The 15,860-nt window shown below is 47.4% G+C and overlaps 2 protein-coding genes across 18 annotated transcripts in view; one reads left to right on the forward strand and one right to left on the reverse strand.

The window, feature by feature from the left end:
• Nucleotides 1–10,992, reverse strand: part of RNMT (RNA guanine-7 methyltransferase) — a 480,952-nt gene extending 469,960 nt beyond the window's left edge. For 4 of the 11 annotated variants that reach the window (XM_069620807.1, XM_069620798.1, XM_069620799.1 and 1 more), the window contains exon 1: nt 10,850–10,992. The gene's annotated coding sequence lies outside the window, so the exon portion shown is untranslated. Of the gene's footprint in view, nt 1–10,070; nt 10,137–10,849 lie in introns of those variants that run through there. The other 7 variants (XM_069620804.1, XM_069620805.1, XM_069620803.1 and 4 more) reach the window with 6 other exon arrangements.
• Nucleotides 10,985–15,860, forward strand: part of FAM210A (family with sequence similarity 210 member A) — a 462,026-nt gene continuing 457,150 nt past the window's right edge. For 4 of the 7 annotated variants that reach the window (XM_069620811.1, XM_069620810.1, XM_069620809.1 and 1 more), the window contains exon 1: nt 10,991–11,109. The gene's annotated coding sequence lies outside the window, so the exon portion shown is untranslated. Of the gene's footprint in view, nt 11,110–15,860 lie in introns of all 7 variants that reach the window. The other 3 variants (XM_069620813.1, XM_069620812.1, XM_069620815.1) reach the window with 2 other exon arrangements.

The following is a 15,860-nucleotide window of genomic DNA, read 5'->3' on the forward strand; positions in this document are numbered from 1 at the left end:
CTCTGCTTTAACGGTCATTAGGATTGTGCCAGCAGTGTGCAGAGAAGTTGGCCCTCGCCCTTTTGCTATATATTGGGGCAGGTACGGCATTGGTGTGTCCAGTGGGGACGGATAGTCTGCATCAGGGGAGGTGGGGTACGTGGTCCAATGCGAGGAGGCACCCTGGAGGGAGTAGTGGATCTAGAGGCCTCAGGCCACTAAGGTTGCATCAGGATTCCAAGAAGGTATAAAAATCCCAGACATACTGGGCACACGGCGGGGGGGGGGGGCGGGGGGGTGGTGCTCGTGCCCTGGTCACCTGGGGGGTACGTGGTACAAGGTCCCGGAGGACAGTAGAGAAAACAGGCCTGTACGACGAGGTGGTGTTGGGTTCGGACAAGGGAGGTGGAGGTGCCGGGAGGTCTCATTGCGGAAGACGATGTCTAAGAACAGAGGAAAGGCTCCAGGGACCCTGGCAAAGGGTGAGAAGAAATCACCGGAGGGGATGCTACACAAGTTATGGAGAAAGGAGTAGGGGGTGGAATCCGCAGAAAGGAAAGAGTAGCAGGAGCGAGGAGGGGTGGGCCCTGGAAGATGGACATGGGGAAGAAAGGGTCACAAAGAAGCTCCTGGAGGACTGTTTTCAATCCTTTGGAGATTGAATAGTCTGAGTCATGCAAGAGCAACTTGACAAAATGAAGGAGGACCTTGTGGGGGCGACCCGGGAAGTGAGCGGTGACTTAACCAACCTGGGATCAAGGGTGGACACCAATGAAAGGGCCCTCCAGGATTTAGCAAAAGATTCTCATAAAGTGCAGGAATGGGTGGAAAGTCTGGCCAACGCTACTCACAACCTTAAGCTTCAAACCAAGGATCTTGACAATAGGTCGAGAAGGGCCAATATTAGTGTAAAGTTTTTACCGGAGTCTGTTTCAGACTCAGACCTCCCACCGACTGTGAGGTTGCTGTTCGCTCCCCTTGCTGATGCCTCAAGCCCGGAGGAGATCAGAGGGGACAGGGCTCAGAGTGGGACCCAGAAGGGATGAGCCCGGTGCCCGACCGCATGATGTTTTAGTGGTGCTGCACAAGTATGCTCAAAAAGAGAAAATGTTAAGGGCAGCAAGGGGGGCGGATGCCATCAGCTTCAATGGGCCATCCATTTAATTGTTTCAGGATCTCTCAGCTATTACTCTTAACAAGAGGAGGCGGATGCATCCAATAACGCAGGAGCTTCAGAAGAGGGGCTTGAAATACAAGTGGACATTTCCATTTGGCTTGGTGTTTGAACTGGACGGAAGAGTCACAAAGGAGGAGGGTGCGTCCATCCTCAGGATAGAGGTGGACCAAGCCTCAAGTGAGTTGTTGGATGGGGGAGAGCTAGCCCCAAACGTAAGGAGTGGGATTGGTCAACACATGCACCAAGAAGGAAAGTGAGGAGGAGGAATGGCCCAGCAGGGGTCCCCCCCCCGGGGGGGGGGGGGGGCCTGCAGGTATAGGCAAGTAGGGTGCCGCCAAGTTGACTTCTGGGTTACGCTGTAACTGGTTTTTGGGGTACCCAGGGAGGGGTGTCTAATGAGGGTTGGGTCATGGAGGATTACCTATGGCTCAGGGTTGACCTGCCAATGGGGTTGCGAGGCTGGCAGTGTGCACCCAGTGGAGGGAGGGAGGGTTACGGGTCTGTGACAGTATCAGTCATCAGGAAACTCATACAAGAAAAGGACAGAATGAGGGTGAAGCTGAAGGGTTTGACCACCTCCATCAATCGAACGGCCAAGGGAAGAAGGGGGGTGGGGGGGCGGGGTTTGAGTCCTCATAGCCCTAAGAAATGGTTTGGATGTGGTGGTTATAGGCTCTTCCCGAGATGGTTTGGGCAGGTTTCTGGTGTTGAACCCTCAAAGTGGCAGGGAGGTTTGGTCAGTAGCTACCCTATATGCGCCAAACACTGGGGGCAGGATCACTTTATACAAATTATGTTGGTTAAACTGGAAAGGGCGGCTAGGGGTAACATACTGATAGGGGATTTCAATTTAGCCTGGGATCCGGCGAGGGATAGGAGCGTGAGACTCTTATGCCCAGACTAAGCCCTCCAGTGAGGGACAGTCCAAAATGGAGAACCTAGCGTTGGTAGACACATGGCAGGAAAAGAGGGGTAATGATAGGGGGTACACCTTCTACTCTCATGTGCACAGATCTGCCTCTAGGATAGATTGTGTATGGATGTCCCGTGCTCTGGTTGGTAAGCACAGGGAGATTGAGGTGGCCGTGATTTCAATTTCAGACCATGCCCCGATTGTGTTGGAGCTTGCACTGCCGTCTCGGGGGGGGGGGGAGGGGGGGGCGGGCGTATGGAAGTGGAAGTACCCTTCTCATATTTTTAAGGGTGTGGTGCTCCAGGAAGAGCTGCAACAATAAATGGTTCACTTCTTTCAGAAGAATGTTACAGAGGGCATTGACCCTGGGATAGTATGGGATGCTTTTAAAGCTACCATTAGAGGGATCAAGGCGAGGAGGGAAAGGGAATGCAGGAAGATGGAGGAGGATCTAGAGGCAAAGTTGAAAGTGGTCATGCAGGAGCTAGCTGTTAGACCCTCCACGGAGACCAGAAGGTAGTATAGGGTGATTAAGGGCCAGTTGGACAGAATAGTCTTGGCTAAGGCGGAGGGGGGGTAATTGAGACTCATGAGATCAAAAAAGGGAGTTCGTGAGGTATTATGGGGAAGTGTATAGATCTGATAGCCCAGTGGAAGGGGCTCAGGGGAGGTATCTGGAAGGATGTCAGCTTGCCGGGGTCGATGTAGCGGAAAGGGGGGGGGGGAGCTCGAGAAGGACCTAACTATAGAGGAGGTCCACAAGGCCATCGCGGCCCTTCCCCTCGACAAAGCTCCTGGGCTTGACGGGTTCACGGCAGATTCTATAAAACCTAGGGATGTACTGGCCCCCAAGATTGCTTGCTTTATACCTTTGGATGCGGTAAAGGGATAAACCCATCTATGGAGGAAGCGAAGGTGGTGCAACTCCCTAAACAGGGGAAAGGCCCTACATCGTGCGGGGTATATAGGCCGATTGCTTTAATTAACTTGGACGCAAAGAACTTTACTAAGATCTTGGTGTCTAGGCTCGAACCTCTTCTTCCATCCCTAGTAGAGCAGGATCAGTCTGGTTTTATTAAGGGGAGACAGACGCACGACAACACCAGGAGGATTGCCCACATTATAGAGAAAGTGAATAAATCTAGGATGGAGGCTATTGTGGTGGCCCTGGACGCTGAGAAAGCGTTTGACAGAGTGGAGTGGAGCTTTCTCTTTGCCACCATGCGTAAGCTGGGCTTTGGGGAAAAATGATTGGGTAGGATAGAGGCGAACTATTGTAATCCCACATTGCGCCTGATGATTAATGGGGAAGCGTCCGATCCAGTGGCTGTATCTAGAGGCACGAAGCAGGGCTGCCCGCTGTCGCCGCTTCTTTTTGCAATTTATTTAGAGCCGCTCTTGAGTAAAATCCGATTTAACCATGAGATGAAAGGGGTGATGTTTGGGGGGGGGGGGGGGGGGGGAAGCACAGGGTGACCGCTTTTGCGGATGATATGTTGCTAACCCCAACAACCCCCCCCCCCAGTATCTCTGGAGGCAGTCGACAGTTTTTGGGGAGTTTGGTCAAATTGCAGGGCTACAGATTATTAAAAGCAAGTCTGAGGTGTTGTGTTTACAGATAGCCCCTGGGGTGGAGAAGGAGCCAAGGAAGAGTTTCGATTTTGTCTGGGTGAAGGGTCGAATAAGATATTTGGTGACGGTTATCACGGGAACGATAGACTAAATGTATGAGGCGAATTATCTCCCGATACTGGGGACAATCAAGGGGCTGCGGTCCACTGGCTGTGTCCTGGTTAGGCAGGGTTAATGCCTTAAAGGTGGTTATTCTTCCAAAGTTGTTGTATTTATGGCATTACCGGTCAGGGTACCAGACCCTTTCTTTAGAAAGTTGAGAAAGCTTACTCAGGCCTACATATGTGGCAGAGGAAGCCTAGAATTCTGAGTAGGCTGATGCAAATGCCCAGAAATAGGGGGGGCGGGGTTGGGGGAACAGATATGGTTCCCCCCAGAGGAAACCAAGAATCACTCCTCTCAATGCCAGGTCATTAATGGCACATGCCCTTGATATAGCTGATCTAATCACTGAGGCGAATTTGGACTTTATTGCAATAACCGAAACCTGGCTACACAAGGCAGCAGGCCCTTCCACTTATGCTAGCCATCCCTGACGGTTACACTATATATAGGCAAGACCGAGAGGGCACCCGCGGAGGCGGAATTGCCATCATCTCCAAATAGAGTCTTTCGCTAAGGCTAGCCCCCGCCCAAACTCTACAATCTTGTGAAGCCCTCACTGCAAAACTCCTCAAACAATAATCAATCCCTAACCATTCACCTAATCTATAGACCTCCAGGTCCGCTTTGGACCTTCGAAGAGGATCTGCACAAGCTACTAACCCTCAATGCTAAAACCACTTCACAACTGCTGGTACTAGGGGATTTTAATATAGGATTTAATGACCAAGCAGAGGCGCACGCCGTGACTATTGCCCACGCTATTAACTCCCTAGGATTATCCCAAAAAGTTAACAACCCCACCCATACGAAAGGTAGAATACTAGACTGGGTCGCTAACTCAAACTGTACAGCAGTTCTCATCTATCTCGGCATTATCATGGACTGACCACTCACTAGTGTCCTTCAACCTTCTAACCTCCCGACCATCCTCTACAGTCGTCCCCATGCCATTTTCATGCCCAACAAGAAACAAAAAGAATATGACAATAGACAATGTCATACCCGCTATTCTTCCAACATTAAATGCACTGCCTGACAACTTAGACCCCAGCATATTAGTTCATGAGTACAACAAAATCATGACCGATACTATGGACAAAATTGCCCCACTTAAAAAGCGTACAAGTAAACCTAAAGCCCATTTAATTAAATGGTTTACTCCTGAACTCAAGGCCCTATGCTGAATCCAACTGGAAACTATGCCCAACTGCTGAGAACAAGGCCAAACTAACATCTATTTCCCGACAATACAAAAATGCAGTTTGTCTGGCTAAGAGGAATTCATACAATGATCGTATCGCCAACTCTAACTGAAGTATGAAGGAACTCTTTTCCATATTGAAGGAACTTGAGTCACCTATTGCCATACCAGACACCTGTACTAAAGATCAGACCTGGTGCACAGACATCCAACATGCTCTAACCAATAAAATTAACACCCTCCAAAATAAACATGACATCTGCCCAGCACAGCTAATAAAAGACGCTGCCAGAGATTTATCACCTTTTATTTCCAGACTGGTCAACGCATCCTTCTCCACAGGCATCATCCCTGCCAATTTAAAACAATCTTGGGTGCTCCCGTTGCTCAAAAAGCAAACTCTAGACCCTCTCATCCCTACTAACTACCGTCCAATCACTACAGTTCCATTTCTGTTGAAAATCCTGGACAAAGTGGCCTACATACAGATTCAAAAATACCTTGAACTGCATAAACTACTAGGATCTAGACAATCTGGCTTCCGCCCACTACATGGAACGGAAACAGCCCTTATTGATTTAAAGACCCAAATAGACGAATTGAGAGATCAAGGTAAGACAGCCCTCGTCCTCCTACTAGATCTCTCAGCTGCGTTTGACCTTGTGGACAACAAGGTCCTCTGCAGACACTTGGACTCTGCCGCTCACTTCTCCACCCAAGCTATCAGTTGGATAGAATCCTTTCTGAGAGAGAACTATGAGAGTCCCCCCCCCCCCCCATCGGTAGCAGCAGACCCTATACCCATCACCTGTGGAGTCCCTCAGGGATCCTGCGTCTCCCTGACTCTATACAATATATTCACCAAACCTCCGTTCGATGATCTGGACAATCTTGGTATCACCTACACCAACTATGCAGATGATACACAGATTCTCCTCCCACTTTCTGGGGATCATAGCAAGGACAGGGAGTTGGTGAATAGAGTGTATCTCATCATTCAGGCATGGATGGCTACTCATGGTCTCTGCCTGAATGATAAGACAGAGTTGATCATTCTTGGTACACAAGCCAATATTAACAAATTGGGCCCGGACTACTCAGCTTTCAGCATAGATGGAAATGTTATCAAAGTCTCAAGGGAAGTAAAAACACTCCGTTTTTACCTCGATTCTACCTTGTCTTTCACTAAACAGGTCAACTCCCTAGCTTCCACTACTGCCTACACCAATCCAATACCAGTTGTCTAATCTTGGCTAGAGCCTTAATACTTTCCCGACTCGACTATTGTAATGCCCTATACAGTGGTGCCAATAAAGCCACTACCCAAAGACTCCAAACTCTACAAAACAATGCTCTTATAGCCGCATTAGGCATAAAGAAGAGGGAGCATATCTCCTCTATTAGGCGGCAACACAAATGGCTCTCCACGGATCATAAAATCCACCTAATAATTATCTCCTTGACCCATAAGGCCCTGAACAATGCTGCTCCTAGTTACTTGACGGACAAAATAAAAAGAAAAACATCCAAGAGACCCATGAGACTCGCCAACTCCAATTGCCTGGTAGTACCCATATTTAGAGTTGCTAAAATCGGTGGTGCAAGCTTCCCTGTGAGCTGCCAACTTGTGGAACGCTTTGCCACCCAACCTAAGAGTAGACCAACCCTTCCCACACTTCAGAAGGAACTTCATCAAACATATTAACGCTAACAACGACTAGACACCTGAACCTTCACAAGTGTAGCCCTACTTAATGCACTCAGATGCGTTAGTAACCCTTATGTTTAGAACTGCTAACTCTGTATATTGCTAACTGTACATTCATGTAAATACTGCAACCGCCAATTGTACATTCATGTAATTTTGTAATATTGTAAATTCATTCATGGAGCTTTGTAACATTGTAAGTCTCGCATATACTTGCTGCTGCGCCCGGTAACCTAAGGGCCTGGGGCGCATTATAAATAAATAAAACAAACAAACAAACAATATGGTGAACTATTACCAGGCAGAGCAGTTGGGGATACTACGTGACTGGTTGAAGCGGTGCGTAGATCAAAATTCACTACCTTCCCCTCACACCCATTTTTGCTAATCCTCAGTTCACCCCTGGGCTGGGGACCGAATCCAGATTTCATGCGTGGCAAGAGGGGGGCTGTAGGTGCCTCAAAGATCTGTACGAAGGAGGGCAGGCGAGGGGCTTCTATAACTGCAAGAACACTTTTGGGGTGGGGAAAAGGAGCGATTCCGGTATATGCAACTAAGACATTGGGCCCTACACCCCGCTATAAAAAGGGGCGGCCACTAGGGAGCTTACCCAATTCGAGAAATATGTATGTACTAAAGCAGGGGACAGACACCTTGTGGGGGACCTATATGGGCTGCTCAAGGAGAAGGGGGGGCAGGGGAGGGGGAAGAGGTCGGTAAGAGGGGTTTTATGATTAATTGGGAGAAAGAAACCAGGCAAGCAATTTCTTTGGAGCAATGGCAATCCCTATGGGCGCGGATTCCCAGGCTGACAAATTCTTTACAACGCCAAGAAATCTGGGTGAAGTTGATGTATCAGTGGCACATCACCCCCCACAGGTAGGCTAAAATATATCTGCCCGGAACCAGTACCGCCTTATGTTGGAGGGGGTGTGGGGAGGAGGGCAACTGGAGACGTTTGGTGGCTCTGTCCGAAGGTGGTTCCATTTTGGTTCAAGATTCGTGAAGCGGTGCGAGGCATGATGGGCACTGCTACCACTGGGGGTGCAGACATGGGGTTGTTTATGTTTGGGCTGGATGGTACCCTAGACAAGATACGGACGAAGGCTCAAAGGAAAGTATGTGATCTTGGTGATGGCACAGAAATGGAAGGCAAAGGAGGGGCCCACGGAACATGAATGGGTAGGAAGGATTTGGAGGTTAGCAGCATCTAGAGATGGTGACGTACTCAATGAAAGGCGAGCATCAATTGTTTCTTTTGGACTGGGACTTGGTGTTGCAATTTCTCAAACGAGACTCCAGGGCTGCTTAGTGCCCACGTAGCATGAAGCTTCTGGGATTGGCATGATATGGGGGTGGGGGGGCGGCTTGGAATGGGAGGACTCTGGAGCATGAGTTGATCCAACCGATGGAACTTGGACTGTGTGCAAAATGGGTGGGTGGTGGTGAGGGATGGGTAAAGTAAGGACACTACAATGGACAGAACCCAAGAGAAATGTAGTGATGCATCAAGACACGTGGGGGTGGGAGGTTGGAGGGTTATGGTTTTTGTTCAGTTGTTATAAATGGCAATAAAAAGTTCTATCTTTCTGTAAAAAAAAAATTGTTCACAGAATTAAAGCAAATAAAAAAATAAAACAGGGTTTCCCCACAGACTATCTGCTCTTTCATCATTAGTTAGAGTAATTGCTCTTAATGATTAGTTCACAGTCTGCTTAAAATACTGGTCTGCATGAGCCAAGATCACAGTGTAGACTAAATGTTAAATGTATGTGTACCGCGCACTGTCATCAACGGAATTGGTCCCCAGGCGCTCTGGCGGATCGGTAAACGATAAGGTGGGATGCGTTAGTAAGGTGAAGAGGGAGTAGGATAGTGAGGAGTGGTGTTGGCAGCTTCAACTCAGTATACGGGTATTGGACCGGTGTCAGTCCGTGTGTGCTGTTGCTCTGGCTTATGTGTTGTTGCAGTGTTGTGAAGTGCTTGCGGCTTGTGGTGCGAGAGATGATTGTGTGAGTTTTTGAGTGAGATAAGTATGCAGAATTTGAGGTTATATTGGTTAGTGGGTTACCTGACCTTTAGCATGCTAACATTCACAGTTTTGTCTAAGTGTGGCACTTGTTGGCCTTCACAATCCTATCTAGATGCGGTGCAGGCCAATGTTCAGAATTCTATGTAGATGTGGGCATGCTAACATTCACAGCCTTATCAAGATGCGGCGCAGGCTGGTGTTCACAATTCTATCTAAGTGTGGACATGCTCATATTATGGCACTATGTTATTGGGAGGTAAGAGAGTGGCAGGGGTTTTCTGGAGTATAGTAATTGCTCTACTCCCCACCCATGCCACACTCACAGTTTTTGTTGGTGTTAGCTGCTGGCTTCCTTGGCATCCCCTGCAGACACATTTTGGAGCCGCCCTTTGCCTCGTGGTCCTTTGCCGGGCAGAGGGCTGCCCTGGGATGTTCTTGATATGGCGTGTGTGGGCCAATCAGGGTGCAGTGGGCAGAAGGGAAACCAGGAAGCGGCCTGCCCCGGGGAGACAAACCACGCACCAAGTGCGCAATGGATGGTGCTTTTAAACACCATATATTTAATTTAAAGTTGCCTTCTTGGGAGTGGAGGGTCAGGCCATTGCTGTTGGTAGTTTAGGTGTACATGTGCGGGTCAGACTGGGCCATAAAATTCTCAGGCACCAATGAAAAAGTGGCCCATGGTTGTAAATGGCAATTCATTCCTCGATTGTAACCCTGTTTGAAGAGTACCCATGGGGGCAGTTTTAAAAAAATATATAAAATGGGAGTGATTGTGCGCCTTTTAAAGAATATTTACTCAGCAACAATGGTCAAAACTATTAACATAGTGAAGTAACATCACCAGTGCCATGGAAATGGAATTGATATATAGTTTGGAAAAGAAGCAGCATGAAAGCAATTGCGCCGTTTTAAACTATCATTGTGGACATTTCCTTTGATCGAAGGTCAAAGGCCAGCTCTAATCCCCACAACCCCACATTGTTCTCGATTTCCACCACTGGATAAAAGGTGAAGATGGCGGCAGCCAAAATCTGCCATGAAATTCCCTCAGCGTTTGAATTTCAGCGTTTGCAGCACGGCCATAATCCACTTCTGTTTAGGGGTGGCTGGAGCCGGGGATGAGGATACCAGCCAAGAAGACACAAAGATCCGCTGTTCTTGTAACTAAAATCAAAATAGGAAAACCAAACCCATCGGTGTTTCATTGTCCCCCGTTCCCCTCGATGTAAATAAAAAGATCAAATATACCAGGCGCTTTCCCGAGATGCATTTTCCCGAAATGAATAAGCACATTATAAATGCACAATAAAAAATAAATACCTGCCCGTGCACGGCGTGGACCACTGCTTTTTCGTAATCCTCGTTCTAAGAGGTGACGTCCCACTTGAAAACGTCATGACGACGTGACAGAAACAAATTGTTACGCCATAAAGGCATTTCAGAAAGTATCGGCAAACTTTAAAACTAAACACAATGCTAGCGGGTCTCACATGGACTTTAAATGTGCGCTTGACAATGAAAGCAACACAGGGTCCCCGTTTAACCTTCTCTTCCACACATTGCAAGGGGGTAAATGAACAATCCCCCTCCCCGGGGAATGCCAAATCGCCCCCCCAGGCAGGAGAAATAAAGAACTGAACTGTCATGCTGAAAATTCGTACCCATACGCGTCTTTCTGCATAAAACACATTTCCACATCATCTGCTGCACACACCAAATCCTCCAACCCCCTCCCGCCAGCGGGAGGATAACTACCTGTGCCCAGCCCCCCTCCACAAAACACATCCCCACGGGTAAATCGAACAGCTGCATGCGAAAAGCCCAAAACAAACTGAATCCACCTGTACTTTAAGTAAATATCACAAACCCGAAAATACACAGAAATACCCCCTCCCCAATATTGCCTCACCCCTTTGATGCACAGGTCCTCAAAAAACACTGAAATAACGAAAAAAACAAAACTGAATCTGCCTGTACTTTAAGTGAACCTCACCACTGATGCACATTACAAACCACCTAAATGCACAGAAATACCCCCTTTCCAATATTGCCGCTCTGCATTAAAGTAACAATCAACAAGAGATAACTTTAAGACTTACCAGGAACCAAATAACAGCCAACTATACGAAATGTTCTTTGGAACAGAGGAATCGCTCCCGTAACGCCTTGCCTTCCCCCTCTCGCGCACAAAAGATGACGACGTAAACGTTTAAACGCACGTGATGCAAAAAAGACCACGTGATGCAGAGTAGCCCAAGTGATGAAGTGGAGGTGGGCCTTGCTATGGTCCGTTTCTCGAATGTCAACTAGAAAACTACCCTTTACGAAACGCGCATGTCCAGTTTCCAGGCAGCACCAGGTGAGTGCATGCGATCAAACTCTTTTAGTAAAATTTATATTTATGTCTTTTAGCCTCCATCAACTTAAACGTTCTCACCCCTTTGTTGTTATATTGTTAAGAGGAGCCCTTTTGCAGCCTCTAGGAATGCACGTTGAAGCTGTATAATTCCTTGTATTGTACTTATCACTTGTTCAAATTAAATATTTTAAGTACGTGATTTTCTAAACATCTGGTTTTGAAATTACACGGGGCAGCCTGTTGTTGGTATTATAGACACAATAGCTGCTCCGAAGGTCATTTACTGTACGGTTATAATGGCAGGTTTATAGCCTCACCAGCTCTGGCTTTTCCATTGGAGTTGGGCCCTAGCACAGCTGCTGAACTGCAGCAAGAGCGTAGTCAGTCTGTGTGTGCGTGTATTCTATTTTGATGGATGATGTTAGTGTATGCTGCCTCTGTGACTGATCTGCCACATCAGGTCATGGGGACAAGTATGTGCCATGCTTTCAAAATATTTCGGTTTGCAGTTTTCAAGTGACCTAAGGACTGAAAGAACATGCACTTAATGTTTCAAATGTCTTTTTTTAAAATTAATTGCTGGTTTCTTATTCTTAAACCTAAGGAGTAAAAGTAAGTGCAACAGTGTTTCAAGGAAGAACCACCTTTCGGCATATTTTATTTTGTTACATTTGTTTTCTGTGAGTCAGAAGTTAATATTTCTCTGCTCATCAACTACTCACTTTATGATTTCCTTGATTATTTTAACATTCTTGTCTTGTGCCCCTCTACCATGCCCCATTCTAAGCATGTTACGTTCAAGGTGACCTCATGTTTCTAAGAAGTACTTTTGACAGTGCAGACTACAGTTTTAGAGTTTTAGCGGTGGGGGACATCATGTCTGGCTAGCTCATAGTTGAGATTTTTTTTTTTTATTGACTGTGTACACCGACCTGCTTCTGGGTTAGTGTGTGAATGGATAGATGAAGATGCAAGTGTTTCTGTCTGCAACGTTTATGAAGAGATTGGCAGTGGTATGTTTGAATTGGAATATTGGGGATTGTTAATGAGGTTAAGGTTGACCACATGTGAGGAATCACCCACGTGGACCTGGTGGCGAGACTGAGGTTCAGTTGAGCGCGTAGTGTAGCCGTAGAAATCTTCCTGACAATGCAACTCCCAATAGTACCAAAGGACTGTTTGGAAGGGGAATTGCCCGGAAGATTATGGTGAGTTGGAACAAAGCTGCCTAGACGGAGAACACAGCGTCAGGAGTTTGGTTCACGAAGCAAACAAGAGAAAAAACAATAACTGAGCAAACCAAAGTACTCACGTAGAGGGATACCTCTGGGCAATGATAGCAAGTCAGACTGAGCGGAAGGCCAGAGATATCCAGGAAACCAGTCTTGGTGCTTGTCCGTGAAAATGTTCGAGCAGTGGAAATGGAAACCCAGAAGAAATAGGAAGTCCGTCCGAGGAGCGTGATTACAAAATAAGGACAATCCAACCTAAACCTGTACCCGCCGGCACGCGGACGCCTGTAGGGAAATGGAAGTCCGTGACAAGTTCCCAAAGTAAATGTGTTCCTTGTGACAAGTTCCCAAAGTGATGCGTTCCGTGTGACGAGTCCCCAAAAGTGAAAAGAGTCCCTTTCTGGATGAAGAGGAGAGTTTGTGCTTGCAAAAGGACTGTGGACAAAACAGATGATTGATTCTGTGTATCAGGACGTGCAGAAAGGGAGTTCCAAGGCGTCAAGACAGAAAAACGTAAGAGAAGAGGGATGGTCGTTCGTTCGAAGTCAAAGATTACCAGGTATCAAGTACAGGGCCAGGGGTGTCCAATATCAATCCATAGGGCAAAACAAGGTCGTGGTTCAAGGCAAGAGGTAACGACAAGAAGAGAGCTCCAAAATGACAAAATTCAGAAGCAATGTTCTACGGTCAGGGCGGAGCTTTATACAGAGTCACGTGGCCACGAGGGGAACGCTGCACACGCCGTAGTCGTGCACGTACGTGCTCAGGCAACCAGCGTTTCCAAGGCAACCCCCAGCGTTGTCGGAGGGTTTGGAAACGTGAGGAGAAACGCTTCGGCTCCAAAGGTCTTGGGGATTCGGGACTTGCATGTTTGGCAAAACATTTGGCAGTACGGGGAGCTGGTTTCCTGACAGTATCCTCTCCCAATGATGCACTCCCCGCCCCCCCCTGAGAGGCCAGAAACCGAGCCAAAAGAACTGGAGCATGCAAATTAGATTCAGGCTCCCGGTACGATCCTCGGGACCATAACCCTTCCAGTCAATAAGGAAATACCGAACACCTCGGGAAATCTTGGAAGCAAGAATAGCCTTCACCTCATACTCTTCCTCACCCTGTACCCTGACCGGAGGTGGACGAACGGGGAGTCTGGTCCCCTCAGAACAGGGTTTCAAAAGAGACACATGAAAAACCAGATGGATCTTCCATTTGTTCGGTAGTTCCAGTCTAACTGCAGAATGGTTGATATCCTTGATCCGATAAGGACCTACGTATCTAGGTTTCAAACAACTTCTCATGGGAATACGGAGGTGCTTGGTAGAAAGCCAAACCAACATACCCGGGTGATAATCGGCGCGGGAGACCTATGTCGGTCGGCGTTGTCCTTAGAACGTTCCTGGGCTTCTTTTAGACGAGAATGTACCTGTTGATGCAGAATAGTAATGTCCCTAAGACTGTATTGGACTGCGGGATTGTCTGACAAGACCGGAAGATCCAATGGCAAAGAACGTGGGTGGTAACCATACAAGGCAAAGAAAGGAGAAGTACCTGTGGAAGTTTGAACTGAGTTGTTATAAGGCAACTCGGCTACCACTTACACCGACAACCATGACTCTTGATGCTGCATAGTTAAACAACGTATGTACTGCTCAAGAGTAGCATTCAATCTTTCCGTCTGACCGTCCGTTTCCGGATGATAAGCAGTAGAGTACCTTGCATCAACCCCCAGGGACATGGTAAGGTGTTTCCAGAAACGCGAGGTGAATTGCGAGCCTCTATCGGATATTATGATGGCAGGTAGACCAAAACAGCGGAAAACGTGGCGAAGAAACAGATCCGCTAACAATGGTGCCGTAGGTAGACCTTGACATGGGACAAAGACGGCCAGTTTAGAGAAAGAATCGATCACCACTCATATGGTATCAAAGCCCTGGACGGATGGGAGTTCTGTGATAAAATCCATAGATATCATAGTCCATGGTTTGCGCGGAACCGGAAGGGGACATAACAATCCCATGGGTTTCATAGTTGTGGATTTACACTGGGCACAGACAACGCAGGTAGAGACGTAATCCAAGATGTCTTTCTGCATTGAAGGCCACCAGCACCATCTCTTAAGTTGCTCCAAGGTCTTACGCAAACCGGAATGGGCTGAAATCAAAGAGTCATGACCCCAATGTAACGCTGTTCGTCTGGAATCAACATCTGGAAGAAACAGACGACTGTTGACATAAGGCAATGTGTTAACAATTGTCATGTTAAAGCGTTCTATCTCCGGAGGATTCCCCAAAACCCATTTTCTAATGGAATCCTTTAATGAAGGCTTCAAGGTACAAGAGCATATGACCTGATTGGGTAACACCAAGCCACCAAAGTCCTTGGGAGAGGAGTTATCCCCATACCTCCTAGAGAGTGCGTCCGCTTTGGAATGTAGAGCTCCGGGACGATACGTAATCTGAAAATTGAACTGTGAAAAGAACTCGTGCCACCTGGCATGCCTTGCTGTGGTGCATTTCACTGACTGCATAGCAAGAAGGTTACGATGATCAGTGTAGACCTGAACCGGAGTATCAGTACCCAGGAGGTGATGTCGCCAAACTTTGAAAGCATCACGCACAGACAACAGTTCACGCTCGGTGACAGTGTAGTTCGTTTCATATTTGGTAAGTTTCCTGGAATGAAACGCCACAGGATGAAGGAAACCCGTGTCCTTACAATACTGAGACAACACCGCACCAACTGCTTGATCCGAAGCATCAGCCTCCACGTAGAACTGTTGCATAGGCTTGGGATGCTGGAGGACTGGTGCGGAGGTAAAGGCTGTTTTGAGGTTGTCAAAGGCTGTCTTTGCTTCCTTCGTCCATTTTAACCCGTTATTAGGGCTGGTAAGGGCAGTCAAGGGGGCAACAATGGCAGAAAATGAGCGTATAAAACGTCTAAAAATTAGCAAATCCTAAAAAGGACTGCAAGGACTTGATAGACGTAGGAGCAGGCCAATCCAGTACAGCCCTTACTTTAGAATCACTCATACCAACTCCTTGGTTCGTTATGTCATATCCCAGAAACTCAACATGCTTGGCATGGAAGATGCACTTCTCTAATTTCGCATAGAGACGATGGTCTCGTAACCTTTGAAGTACTGTGGAGACATGCTGAACATGAGTATCATAATCGGGGGAGTAGATCAGGAGATCATCAAGGTATACAATGACTTATTGGTCGAGTAAATCACTGAAAACATCATTGATAAAATATTGAAACGTAGTTGGGGCATTACTTAAGCCAAACGGTATAATCAAGTATTCATACAGGCCATACTTTGTTTTAAAAGCCGTCTTCCATTCGTCACCCTTCCGCATTCTGACGAGGTTGTAAGTGCCCCGTAAGTCCAATTTAGTGAAGATGGTAGAAGAGCCCAATTGGTCTAAAAGAACTGAGATAAGCGGAATTGGGTACTGGTTACGAACGGTGATAGCGTTCAATGCGCGGTAGTCGATGCAAGGGCGCAAATCACCTTCTTTT

The sequence above is a fragment of the Ambystoma mexicanum genome, chromosome 5q (genome assembly GCF_040938575.1).
Source record: "Ambystoma mexicanum isolate Mex_15411 chromosome 5q, UKY_AmexF1_1, whole genome shotgun sequence".
Taxonomy (NCBI): Eukaryota; Metazoa; Chordata; class Amphibia; order Caudata; family Ambystomatidae; genus Ambystoma; species Ambystoma mexicanum.